Genomic DNA, 14,062 nt, shown 5'->3' on the forward strand with positions numbered 1-14,062 from the left:
TTATATTCGCCTTTTTTGGTATTTTAAGCACAGTTTTATTTACATTTATTATGCAATCGGGTTTTCCATTTTATTTATTTATGATTTCTTTTATAAAAGCACAAGAGTAATCGCGCAAAACAACAAACAACAACAAAAAAAAAAACCTGTGATCAAAAAACGATGATGAAACGAAAAAGAAATGATAATTTTTTTGTATTATTTTCTATGAAAATTTTCAATTGTATATTTATACTTTATTTTTACGATTTGTTCATTCTACGTTTAGTGCTCGATTCTATTTCAATGTACTTTGTATATTATTGTATTTTCCATGTTTGGGGCCAAGCTATCCCAAAAAACAAACAAAAAATAAAAAGAACCAATACCTAGAAACAGAAATCAGACAATAAAACAAACTTAAGTCAATCTGCCGACCAGTTTTGATTGCCTCACCGCTTCAAAGCACCAATAATCAAACAAACATTGGAACTATTTGTAGCAATTATTTATATTATATTAGTATTCGTTGGTTATTATAATAATTTAACGTGAAAATTATATGTTAAGCTTGGATTTTCTCTGTGCTTGAGAACAAGCCCCTTTTGGACAGAGAGATTAACCATTAATAGGACGAACAGAGCTCCTGGTATGCGGTGGTTAAACTTTGGTGTTGCCTGCGGTTACTATCCATCTACTCTCGTACCAACTCCGTCTACCCGACCATCCGATTACCCGACTACCGACCATATCGCAGCCATCGATCCCCAAGCCAGAGCCATATTCCGTAACTCAATCATGTCTCATATCCGCCTTGGAATGCTGCCGATGCCACCGACCAGGATACCAGGGCAATAGCAAAATGGATGACTGGCGTCCGGGGGCCACATACATGCCGATTATGTCGCCATCACCGTAGCTCTGCAGCCGCTTCACCAGCAACGTACCACTGCCGACGCTCTACGGCGGCGATTCTGCGCGAAAGCCGAAGCTCTCCGTGATCGAACTGCTGCTGTACAACATGGCTTCCCTGCTGGCGGGCATGGCGGCCGGATACGATTTCCGGATGTCGAACGTGTCGCCAGTGCATCCCACTTTGCTGAGCGAGGTGCCCGCCCTGAAAGCGGCACCGAAAGCCGCAATTACCGGTCCGGAAGAGGTGGATGCACTGCAGGAGCAGGGGCTGGAGCTGGAGGTGGATGTGGCACTGAAACAGCAGGAGGGCGAGCAGCAGGATCTACGGGAAAGCACGCCCCGGAAGATGGCCACACCAGCAAGGTAAGTGTTCAATAAAAATAAGAAGCGCGAATTCTTGTGAACTAAAGTTCTCTATCTGTTTGAACTTACCCACAGATTTGGTGGCATTGAAGCTCCGATCAGCAAATCGCAGACCACATCGCAGGCCCGGCGAATCGGAGGCAGTCAGCCGTACTACACACCCGTGCAGCGGACACCACAGCATCAGTTGCACCATCACCAGCAGCAGCACCACCATCACCAGCAGCTGCAGCAGCACCACCACCACCAACCACAGCCAGTTCCATCGGTCGTGGTGACCACTCCATACCGGCCAGAGTTGAACTACAGCTACGAGCGTGACTGCAAATCGTATCCGAACTATTCCTACGACTATAACCATCGGCTGCCGGACTACTACGATTACCAGTATGAGGCGCCAGATGGGCGTCAGTTCGGCCGGACACCGACGCACGCCCTCGACCGTTTCAAATAACTCCAATGTGCTGCTGGAGCACGAAGAGCTGCTGTGCTACGACTACAACAATCTTAATTTTAATGCGGAGTTCGAGCGGGTACGGGAACTCGAGCAAGTGGCCCCACCCACAAAGCAGGAACTGTATGCCGGCTCGCCCAAGCTGCTGAACCGCCTCATCCACAGTCCTCTGCCGATGACCAAGAGCAAATATGCCACGACGGCAGTGACCCGACCGGCCAGTCTGCCCTTCGAGCAGTATGTGCTCTCGCTGGGCTATCAGCAATACGGTGTGGGTTCGGTGGTGTCCGCGTTTCCACCACCACTGGCGGCCGGTCAGTCCAAGCTGCGCAGCTCGCTGAAGAAGTACAACAGTGGAAATGGAGGCAATGGGTCCACATCGTCGCAGCAGGGCACACCCACTAATCCCACGCCGCCGGACTCGTTGACCAGCGTGATAGCTCCTACTTGAATGCCCAAGAGGGTTCCATTGGCTCGCAGCACAGTCGCGTGCGTTTCAGTCCGGAGGCCTATCTGAATGCCAATCCGCTGCCCGCCCTGGACGCAGAATGACGGCTCCGGCGATGCAGCTGCCACATCAACAGCAGCAGCATCGGCAGCAACAGCATAGACGCCAGCGACAGGCCTCCAGTGGCAGCACTCCGTCGCCATCGGCCTCATCCTCCTAGCAATCGCGCCTTGCGCTAGCCCTGCAGTTGGCGCGGAGCCCAGGCGGAGGAGCGGCTGGCCTGGCGCTGCACCAGCAGCGGGTTCCCTATCGCTGGTACTCGGGAGCCCGGCGTTCTTGATTGGCGTTTTAATAATTATATATATAACTTAAAAAATATATATATGTATATATTTAAAGAGCTAAATAGTCTATTTTATTCAGTTTTCAATTCTTTGAATCGACGTATAGTCTATGTATTTTAAAATTAGGGCTGTGCCTTAGACCTTATGGAAAATTCTCCCAACCCTAAAACTTTTTGCATTGCATTGACAACGCCAGATCCATATTCCAATACTGATGGTACATCTAGTTCTTTTACAGGAGCCTTATTGGGCGTCTCAGGGTTGTATAAAAATTGTTCAAAAAGCCACTCTCCGGCTCTTAGTATTACAGTAGAGTCGCCAAAGGAATAGAATTTACCTTCGAATAATTTCAGTTATTTCAGGTATTTCCGCGATAAATCGAGATAGAAGATCAGCTCCGCAAAGCTCAAGCATCTAGAAACAACATATTCGCAGGCTCCAAGAGCTTCGATGCTGGCATCGCATAATCCATATCGAATTTGTCTATAACTATTGCAGATATCTTGCCATTCAGAATTTCGTGCCAAGGAAAGGTTTTTGTCCCAGGAAAACTCTTGCAAGGCTGCTGAAGAAAAATCATGATTTCTGTGATAACTGGGGCAACCAAACCAAGAGGTTTATAGAATCGCGCAGTTGCCGATCTATAGATAACTTATGCATGAACGTCCCTGCGAGGATGCAGGCTTTGTGTCATACGTAACAGTATCCAGCATTAACAAGCGCAAGTCGTCTTACGGAGAATCAGCTTGTGGAAGTGCGAAGGATATAAAAATAAAACAAGAGAGAACGCTATAGTCGTGTTCCCCGACTATCTGATACCCGTTACTCAGCTAGTGGAAGTGCGAAGGTGAGTCTTCAACACGGACAGTTTTTTTCGGTTTGAGGGCGTTAGAGTGGGCGTGGCAAAAAGTTTTTTGGCAAATCGATAGAAATTTACAAATCAAATACAAAAATGAAAAAATATCAAAACATTTTTCAAAATTGTGGGCGTGGCAGTTTTGGGCGGTTTGTGGGCGTTAGAGTGGGCGTGGCAAAAAGTTTTTTGGCAAATCGATAGAAATTTACAAGACTAATACAAAAATGAAAAAATATCAAAACATTTTTCAAAAGTGTGGGCGTGGCAGTTTTATGCGGTTTGTGGGCGTTAGAGTGGGCGTGGCAACATGAATCAACAAACTTGCGCTGCGTCTATGTCTCTGGAGTCCGTATGTTTAATCTCAACTTTCTAGCTTTTGTAGTTCCTGAGATCTCGACGTTCATACGGACAGACGGACAGACGGCCAGACGGACAGACGGACAGACGGACGGACAGACGGACATGGCCAGATCGACTCGGCTACTGATCCTGAGCAAGAATATATATACTTTATATGGTCGGAAACACTTCCTTCTGCCTGTTACATACTTTTCAACGAATCTAGTATACCCTTTAACTCTACGAGTAACGGGTATAATAAATAAAAAGAAGAGAGCACACTTTAGTCGAGTTCCCATTTATCTGATACCCTGTACTCCACAGTGACAGTTTTTGGTGGTTTGTGTTCTTTAGAGTGGACGTGGTAAAAAGCTTTTTGGCAAATCGAGAGAAATTTACAAGACTAACACAAATGTGAAAAAACAAAATGTTTTTCAGTGGCAGTTTTGGGCGGTTTGTGGGCGTTGGGGTGAGCGTGGCACAAAGCGTTTCTGCAAATCGATAGACATTTACAATACCAATAATAATAAAAAAAATATATATATTAAAACACATTTTTCAAAAATGTGTACGTGGCAGCTTTGGGCGGTTTGGGCGAGGTAACATGGGTCAACTTGCGCTGCGACTATTTCTCTGAAGTCTACATGGTTAATCTCAACATACTTTTATAGTTCCTGAGATCTCGACGTTCATACGGACAGACAGACGGACAGGCCACCTCGACTATTAATCCTGATCAAGAATATATATTCTTTAAATGGTCTGAAACGCTTCCTTGTGTCAGTTACATACTTTTCAACGAATCTCGTATACCTTTTTATTCTAGGAGTAACGGGTAAAAAAATCAAAATATTTTGATTACAGACGGACAGTCTTTCGGAAAGTTAGACATGATCAGATCGACTGGCTAGTGACTCTGATCAGGAGTCTGATTCTACCGGTGACATACTTTTCAACGAATATAGTAAACTCCTTTACTCTACAAGTAACGGGTATACTAACCAATTAGCATAGCAGCGACGTTCCGCACTTACACAGATAAATGCCGTCAGCAGAGGTTGAGCGGGAAAGCAATTACGAGTCGCTCACATTAAAATCTCCAGCCAAAATGACACTTTTAGAGTTATGAATCTTTAAATTTCTCACTTAAATTAATTTCAATTTTCTTAACATCCAGTTCTTCGAGCACGTTGAGAATTTCGCTGAATGCTTCTTGAAGATTATCGATAAGCTATAACCTCAAATGAAGAACGGACTCGTAACTCGAAATTAATGGTGAGCTTGATAAGAAGTCCGCTAAACGATTCACTATTATCCTGTTTGCATCAGCGGTAACGCTTCCTGAACTTTTAGTAGCCAAAACAAAAACCGGCTAAACAGTGACTCGGAATTTGGTTTTAGCGGGAAGCTGAGTGCAAAGAAATATAACGGCAGCAGTTCGTTACTTTGCTGTGTACGCGCCCATATTACTACTCCGTATGTAATGCAATAATGTGAAATTAACGGGAATTACTTTTAATTTTCACTGTATTTATCCCTTTTTTGAATGTTGCAGATAAGTGTTTGTTGCTCAGCCAACGCACCCAACAGCAAAAGAGATTTTATTAAATTTGAAGCTGTGTATGATTTTTACTAGGTATTGTTTATGCATAAATTACTAAATGTTAACCTATTTCAGCGATTTTCAAAATAAGGTTTTCTATTTTAGCTCAATCACAGACAAACTGACGAGCTCGACCGTTGCTACTGAGGCAACTGAAATGTATTAAATTGTACCTTCTTCGGGGCGATCTCCCCTGTTTCCAATAGGTTTCCTGGTGTTCTTAGTTAATATAAACTAAAGTCCTTACCTCAATATAAACTTAAGTCCTTACCTCAATAGTCACATGTCAATCCGGAGTCAGAATCAGGAGTGCGAAACTTAACTCCGATGTGCTAACATATTAAGTATTAACACTGATACAGCCACCCGGCAGTCCACCTTCCTTCTGGGGAGTAGCAGCTCGACGGATACCCTATTTCTGGATAGCTTTGACGAAATACCGTATATCGTTATACCGTAATACCATATACCGTAATAGCTTTAACGAAATACAATTTACCTTATATCGTTATACCGTAATACCATATACCGTAATAGCTTTAACGAAATACAATTTACCTTATATCGTTATACCGTAATACCATATGTTCATGCCGAACAACTGAGTCCGGTATCCCGCTAGCAGAGCATCCCTGTTGGCGGAATGTACTTTTTGACCCGTTTCTGAAGTGGGGCACGAAGACGCCATATACATGTTTGAAAAACCATTATGAAAAATAAACCCCGAAGCAGAAAGACGTTCGACCCAGGAACTCCAACACCTCTTGTTAATTAATTCTGGGAATACTTGGAACCGCAGCTTTCCGGCCCCCGACGTTATCATTTGTGGACCTTCGCCCGAGATCTTCCAGAGCTCTTGCCGAGCTAAGTACGGTGTCAAAATCCCCACTATATATGTATATACATACGCATATATATTGCTGCGATCAAAATCTATTGCTCACTATCAACTAGTGGCCACGATGTATGCATCTACTCCCATTTATGTTTCATCCAAACAACTCAACTTTCCAATAAAAACACCTAATTCAGATCCGCCACCTAAAAATACAGACATTCCATGCATGGTGGCCGATCTATGAACATACATATGTCCATTGCATCTGCATACATTGCGTACATGGCACATACGCAACGTCGTACATCTGCAATCGCCAAAACATTCAATTGGTAAAGTTAAAAGGAATCAGACATTAATATCATCCAGCATATGTACATACATATATTAATGTTATTGTTTATTTTCACATACACGAAAGCTCCCACACACACACACGACAAAGCACAGACGATTTGCTAGACCGGCAGATGAGAACCGGCTGCAGCCAACACTTGCGGCGAACACATCCACAAACACAACCTCCAGTGCAGTAAGGTTTGAGAAAAAAGAACAACAAACAAATAAATTTAAAAGCAACCATCGGCGCTAATATTTACATATTGCATACACATATATATGTACCAGCATATGTACGTATATATATTAGACGTCAAGGTAGCAACTCTAGGGCCATACATGGCATACTCCAATAAGGAACCGTTCTCACTGGCAATACTTTTTTTTTGTAGTTTCCAATAGATAGTGTCAATGTGTGGTTTTTTTTCTTTAATACTTTTTTGAACTCTGTTCTTGATTTTATTCCGATTCGCATATATCGTCTCAATAATTGGCCAAACATCCACGCTTATCCAGCGTCCCACATCGACAATCATAGTCCAGCGTAATCCAGCGCCCTCATATCTGTTTTTTTTCCTCAATCGATAACAACGTTCATTCCGATTATTGTGTATTCCGCGCTTAATCCAGCGACCCCAGGTTTTATATAAAACGATAACATAATTTGTTACGATTACCACTTTTTTCACGCGTAATCCGGCGCCCCTTACCTTTGTCTAAGTCGATTAATTCCGATTATTAATTTTTTATTTTTTCGCTCAATACAGTGACCCCGGTGTTTTTGTTCCGATTGTCACATTTTTCACGCGTTGTCCTGCGCCCCCACATCCTGTTTAGATTGATGCGATATTTTGGTTCTTAAATTATTTTTGTGCGCTTTATCGAGCGACTCTATATAACTCGAATTGGACAAACCTTAACATTCGATTAATTTGGGTGTCCGCTTTATCCAGCGACTCCAGTTATTTTTTTCCAAATACGGAATATTTCGATCGATCCAACTGGTTGCACGCTTATCCAGCGTCCCAATATATAAGTTGTTTCGATCTTGGTTGCACGCTTTATCCAGCGTCCCAATATATAAGTTGTTTTGATCTTAGTTGCACGCTTTATCCAGCATCCCAATATATAACTTGTTTCGATCTTGGTTGCACGCTTTATCCAGCGTCCCAAATATAATAAGTTAACTTGATCGTTCAATTGGTTGCACGCTTTATCCAGCGTCCCAAATATATAAGTTGTTTCGATATTTCACGTGCTTGCACGCTTTATCCAGCGTCTTAGTATTTGTCCAAGTGGACAGACTGTTTCGGCGGTTTTCGGCTCCTCTGAGAGCCTAATATGCCAATTGGCCACGGTGAGGAGGTAAAAACCCGTTTGACTGTCTCTAAAACGTCTCAACGAGTTAGAGCCAAGAGCGAGTCCTCTGTGCCCGTCAAAAGCCCAAATCCCACTCGAAATCCACGAGCGCGTCGCTCCAAGTTCCACGATCAGCACCGAACACCAAACGTGCGAATTCAGACTTCTCACCCCAAGTTACTAGAGCAACCGCAAAAATGGCGCAAGCCGAGGCAGACAGGGCCTTGATGAAATTCATGACCATAACCGATAGAGTAGGTCAGTTCGAGGCCAGTGTCAACACCCCAGCAGACACAAGTCCGTCAATCCACACAAGTAGGGTGCGACTTGAGCAGATCAGAGCCCTATGGGACAAGGTGGAGAAGGAATACGAGGCGTACTCCAAAGGTCTATCTGGTCTGAGATCCACAGACACAATAACAGTCATGCAGTCCAAGTATGACTACTGTTATGCCGTTAACGAGCGGTGCGCAGCGAGCCTCAACGAGATCATTGAAGAAGGTTCACGCTCGCAACAGTCCATTCCGGCACCTCCCCAGGGAGGGTGTCGCTTACCCCCAATCGAGTGCGACAGTTTCAGTGGAGACTATGTTCACTGGCCCACGTTTCGGGACCTTTTCTAAGCCATCTACATACACAACCCTCGGCTGTCAGAAGTTGAGAAATTGTTCCATCTCAATGCTAAAACTAGTGGTGAGGCTAAATCCATTGTGGCCTTATCACCCTTAACCAATGATGGGTTCGAATCAGCTTAAGATTTTGTTTAATTTACCTTCTGTTGCCCTTGAATGCGGCAAATCCTTGAAACAGTTAGAGAGCACAATTCAAGGTTGTTTAACAGCTTTGAAAATAGCAAAAATCGACACCTCTAACTGGGATTGCCTGCTCGTTTTTCTGTGCTCTGCCAAGTTGCCAAAGCTAACGCTGTCTCTATGGGAACAATCCCTTATGAGTAAGACAGATATTCCACTCTGGGCTGAATTCCAGGCTTTCTTACAAGATCGTTATCGAACGCTCGAGGCGATTGAAGATTTTAAGCCAAACGCTCAATCCAGAGCACTGCGGACTGACAATAGCTCGCGGGCGATCCAGACCTTTGAGAATAGAGTGACGGTAACTCCACAATCCTGTAAACTTTCTTCGCAAGAGAACCATCCTATCCGAGTATGTCCGTTATTCTTACGAATGCCAGTCGGAGAGCGGGAGAAATATATAAAACATCAGAGGTTGTGTTTAAACTGTTTTGCCAGAACGCATCTTCTTAGGGACTGCACTAGCACGCATAATCGCAATACTTGCAGAGGACGCCACAACACTCTCCTGCACCGAAATGGCACTCCACCAGTCCAGTCAGCGGTCAATCCTGACCACCAGCCCCCCGTATCCGCATTTAACCACCAGCAAGATATACATTCCACTCCATTAACGAATCAACCGAATGTGCAAACGTTTCTGGTAGTAAACACTCAAGGGATTTGCCATTTAGGCATCAAATACTCAGCACGGGCACTTATTGACTCGGGTTCTGAGGCAACCTTTATTTCAGAACGCTTGTTCAAATTTATTAAGTTGCCTTATGAATCCATCCATGCTCAAGTTTCAGGGCTTAACCTCACTGTTGCGGCTCAGCCCCTTAAGCGCTGTCAACTCAGCATAGGTTCTCCCGTCAAGCCCCACATCCAAATTAAAACTTCTGCATGTGTACTACCACAACTGGCTGGGAATCTCCCATCCTGTACTTTGCCTGAAGTCTCTTTGAAGCATCTGCCCCTTTGCAACTAGCAGACCCAATTTTCTACCGGAGTTCGCAGATCGACGTTCTGATTGGTGCCGATATCCTGCCATCAATCATTCTCAGCGGCTCCCATTCCAATATCTGTGGCACGCTTCTTGGCCAGGAGACCATATTCGGATGGATTCTTTGCGGTCCAATCGCAACGAATCCCACAAGCAGAATATGCTAATTTTTGTCCCGACTAGCTGTCACCGAGTCCAGACTAGACAACATTCTCACAAAATCTTGGGAGGGGGAGGATGTTCCAGTGAAGCTGGTTAGGGAATCCACCTCGATTTGCGAGGAAAACTTTATCCAATCTACCAAAAGGAACAAGGATGGGAGGTATGTGGTTTCGTTGCCCTTTAAAGAGCCTAACAATATCAGTCTTGGGCACTCCACGTCGATCGCACTGGCTCAGTTCCTCTGAAACGAGATTCGACTGAATAAAGATGTTCCGTCAAAAAAGCAGTACGACTCAGTCATTCAAGAGTATTTAGATTTGGGTCATATGCACCAAGTCTCTCCGAACGACTCTATTAATTTTTATTTGCCCCATCATGCTGTCTTCAAACCAGACAGCACCACAACACAGACTCGCGTTGTGTTTAATGCTTCCAATCCTTCATCAAACGGGAACAGCCTCAATGATATCCTTCATGCGGGGCCCGTACTGCAGTCCGATCTGACTATCCAGATTCTAAAATGGCGTTTCTTCAAGTATGTTTTCAATGCTGACATCACAAAGATGTACAGGCAAATTCGGGTAAATTCTGCCCATACGCGCTTTCAGAGAATACTCTTCCGCAATAAGGACGGAGAGCTCTGTAACTATGAACTCGATACAGTCACTGTGCGCATTTCCTAGCCATCCGCCTAATACAACAGTTGGCTCAGGATATCCGAGGCCAATATCCTTTGGCAAGTGAACTCGAACTTCATGTAGGTCGACGATGTGCTCGCAGGCACTCACACTAAGCAGTCGGCAGTTTTAGCCATCGAGGAGCTTCGGCTGGCTCTTGAGAGTGCTGGTTTTCCATTACGGATGTGGACCTCGAACGAGAGAAAGCTCCTACAAGTGGTTTCAAAAGAGCCCTTGATTAGTGCAGACTTTCTTGAGCTTGAAGAGGCTAGTACGGCGAAAACTCTTGGGATCCGTTGGCAAGCTACTTCTGATATTTTATTTTTTTATTCCAATGGAGATCCATCTCCAAACTGCTTACACAAAACGAGAGGTTTTATCTCAGATAGCCAAACTATTCGACCCAGCAGGATGGCTATCACCTTTCCTAGTCCGAGCCAAGATTTTTATGCAGAAAATTTGACTACAGGAGCTGGGCTGGGATCAGCCACTCCCCATGGATCCCGCGACCCAGTGGCGGGAGTTCCTAGAAGGGTATCCTGCCCTGAAGGAAATTCGTATCCCGAGATGGGTACGTTTCCATCCAGCTGCGAAACTTCAATACCATGCGTTTCGCGACGCGTCACAGGACGCCTATGGGGCTGCTATTTTCGTCCGAATGGAAACGAAGGAAGGCTGTTGTACCCATCTACTTACATCCAAAACCCAAATCGCTCCTGTCAGATCCGTCTCCATACCACGCTTGTAATAGTGCGGAGCAGTGCTGCTCACGGAGCTGGCAGCTCTAGTAATTTCTGAAATGCCTCCTCATGTCTATGAGACCTTTTACTGGACCGACTCTAAAATCGTTCTTGCATGGCTGAGTAAGCCAGCGTGCACCTGGACGACATTCGTTGCCAACAGGGTCGCAAAAATCGAACAGTGTACCGACGGAAGCAAGTACGGTCCGAAGACAATCCAGCTGATCTGGCACGCCGGGGCGTCTCACCCCAAGAGCTTGAGGACAGCGCACTGTGGTGGCGTGGGTCAGTTTGGTTGCACAGGAGTTTATTACTGCTAATTGAAAAAATTTAAAAAATAACAAAAATAGTACTCTTTAAATATGGTAGGTATTAGGTATCAAACAAAAATTATGTTTTTGTCCGCAATGAAAGCTTAAAGCATTTTGTTGGCAAGGCCACGGTCGATCTTTCTAACTTAATTTTGGAAAAGTCTGCACTGTTAACGGTATAAGTTTGTATGATGTTAGCAAGTAAAATAAATCCGAATCCTCTAACCAGATTTTGTCCGATGCATTTACGTTTACTAACACTGAAAGGCAAGAAATGGGGAATACTCTTTTTGAGCTGTCTAATATGCTAATTCAGTGGGAACTTTTTTTTTTAGTCAATTTTCTTGTCCATTTTTTTATTGAACTCTAACCTGAAGTCTGACCCGCCTATGGTCGTTTTATTGTAATCACATTTTTGACCATTTTCTTTGTTATTTGTATATTTTTTCTCCAAAAACCGCTCAGGATTAAATTGTTCAGGATGATTCCAATAGCTTTCGCTCATATTTAAAACATTACGTATACTAGTTGACCAGTGCACAATTTGATTTATATGATAACAATAAAATGGTAACAGCCAAGGTATGTAATCAATAGAATACCCTTGATTAATTTTCCAGAAGATTTTATCAAAGTATTCAGCTACCTTTTGAAACCCCGTATCGGTGTAATTAAACCGAACTGAACACATATATTAACAAAACATTAACGAGACAGAGGAACGAGGCCGCTGGATAAGTCATCTAGCACTACGACGGGAGAGCAGAGACGTCCGAATAATGAGATTGCATTGTAAAGCAAAGTACAAATAAACCCCCAAGAAATGAAAACTGCATGTGTCATTACTGGTAACCGGGTGATCACGTTAACCTACTGAGCTAGCCGCACGTATTCCCTAGCGAGCAGACAAAACAAAATCAGTTCGGCGGCATATCCATACAGACCAGGTCCAAGCGTAAGGCTTACGAACCCCGAGGGTGAAGACTTCATCGCAAGTCTGAGCATGGAGAAGATGCAGCGGGAAGGTCAACGGAGAGAGACGAGCAGGGAAAGGAGGCCAAGTCCAGAAAGACCCAGGCCCAGCCAGCCGGACTACGCAAAAGTTGAAAAACAAGTCAGAGAATGGTCTTTTCTCTTTGACGGAGAAGAAAAACCCCTCGAATTCCTGGAGCAGGTGGATTGGTCCGCAACCACGTATGGTTTGGACCTGAACATGATTCCCCGAGCCATGCCGGGAAAGGCTCTGCAGGGAAAGGCTCTGAAATGGTACATATCAAACAACAAACACTGGAGGACTTGGGCCGAATTTATAGATAGTTCCCAAACGTATTTCCTGCCCAGGGGATACTTTACGAAACTCGCGGACATGGTGAAACAAATGAAGCAAGGGTTTAGGGAAGCATTCAAGGACTACATGGTCGAAATGCAGACCCTGATAAGACCCCTTGGGTATGGGAAAAGGAAACGCTGGAGCTCATCAAGGAGAACTGCACGCCAGACCTCCGAATAGCGTTGAGATCCTACCACGTGGACGACCTAGAGGCACTCATTATCCTGGCAGATCAGTACGAGGGATTGCACAGGGAACGGGCCGCAAAGAACATAAATTCAGCCCCAACAAAGCCCCGGCCGCAACACACGTCACGTGTAGAAGGTGTGAGGACTCAGGATATCTAGGTACGCAGACCAAGGAATAGTGGGCGCAATGTACCCCGGATCAGTCTAGGCGACAAAAAACAACCCTATGGAGGCCGCCAGTCACCACCCAGAGACACACTGGAGCGACTCTTGGGGGCAACTCGGGTCAGAACCCAACCCATGTTGCCAATCCACAAGAAGGTCGCAGGTGCGGTGGACACGGCCATTGCACAAGAGGCTGCGGAAGACAGAGGCTGCTGGATGTGCGGAAAAATAGCAATCCGAAGCAATACGGAATGCTGCCAGAAAGCAGGAAATGGCCAGCGATCCCAACCGCAGAGAGGCGAGCCGGCACCAGAGTGGAGTATCCTCGCGCAAGTCGGGGCCGAGATCAGGTGCGCCGGTCATGAAATCCGGATACCGGCCAGAGGCAGACACAACGGGTGGCTCGAGGAGATGTTGTCGGTCGCAGTAGTCCAAAAGGACGGCGAAGAGGATGACATGAATAAACGCGGAGTTTCACTCCATGGCCGGAACAGCTAGTATAGCCGAGCACACGATAACCATGAAGGATGATAAACCAATTAAGCTGAGATACTACCCCAAGAATCCAAAGATTCAAGGGGAGATCAAAGCAAAAGGTGGACGAATTTCTGGAGATAGGAATGATAGAACATTCATTGATAGCGGCCATAGCCCAGCTAGAACCACCGTCATCGGTCCGCGAGCTGAGGCGATACCTTGGGGTCGCATCTTGGTACCGACGTTTTGTGCCGGACTTCGCGCGCATGGTCACAGAACCACCAGCAAGCTTTCGAGGAGGTAATTGCCAGATTAGTCACCGACCCAGACCTGGCGTGCCCCGACATACGGGATTGGCGCGATCCTCACACAGGACAC

General features: G+C 45.1%; 1 pseudogene; it reads left to right on the forward strand.

Annotated features, from left to right (window-relative positions):
* The first annotated feature begins 841 nt into the window (after positions 1–841).
* LOC122625523 lies at positions 842–2,499 on the forward strand (annotated as a pseudogene).
* Positions 2,500–14,062: the final 11,563 nt, after the last annotated feature.

The sequence above is a fragment of the Drosophila teissieri genome, unplaced genomic scaffold, assembly GCF_016746235.2.
Source record: "Drosophila teissieri strain GT53w unplaced genomic scaffold, Prin_Dtei_1.1 Segkk118_quiver_pilon_scaf, whole genome shotgun sequence".
NCBI classification, from domain to species: domain Eukaryota; kingdom Metazoa; phylum Arthropoda; class Insecta; order Diptera; family Drosophilidae; genus Drosophila; species Drosophila teissieri.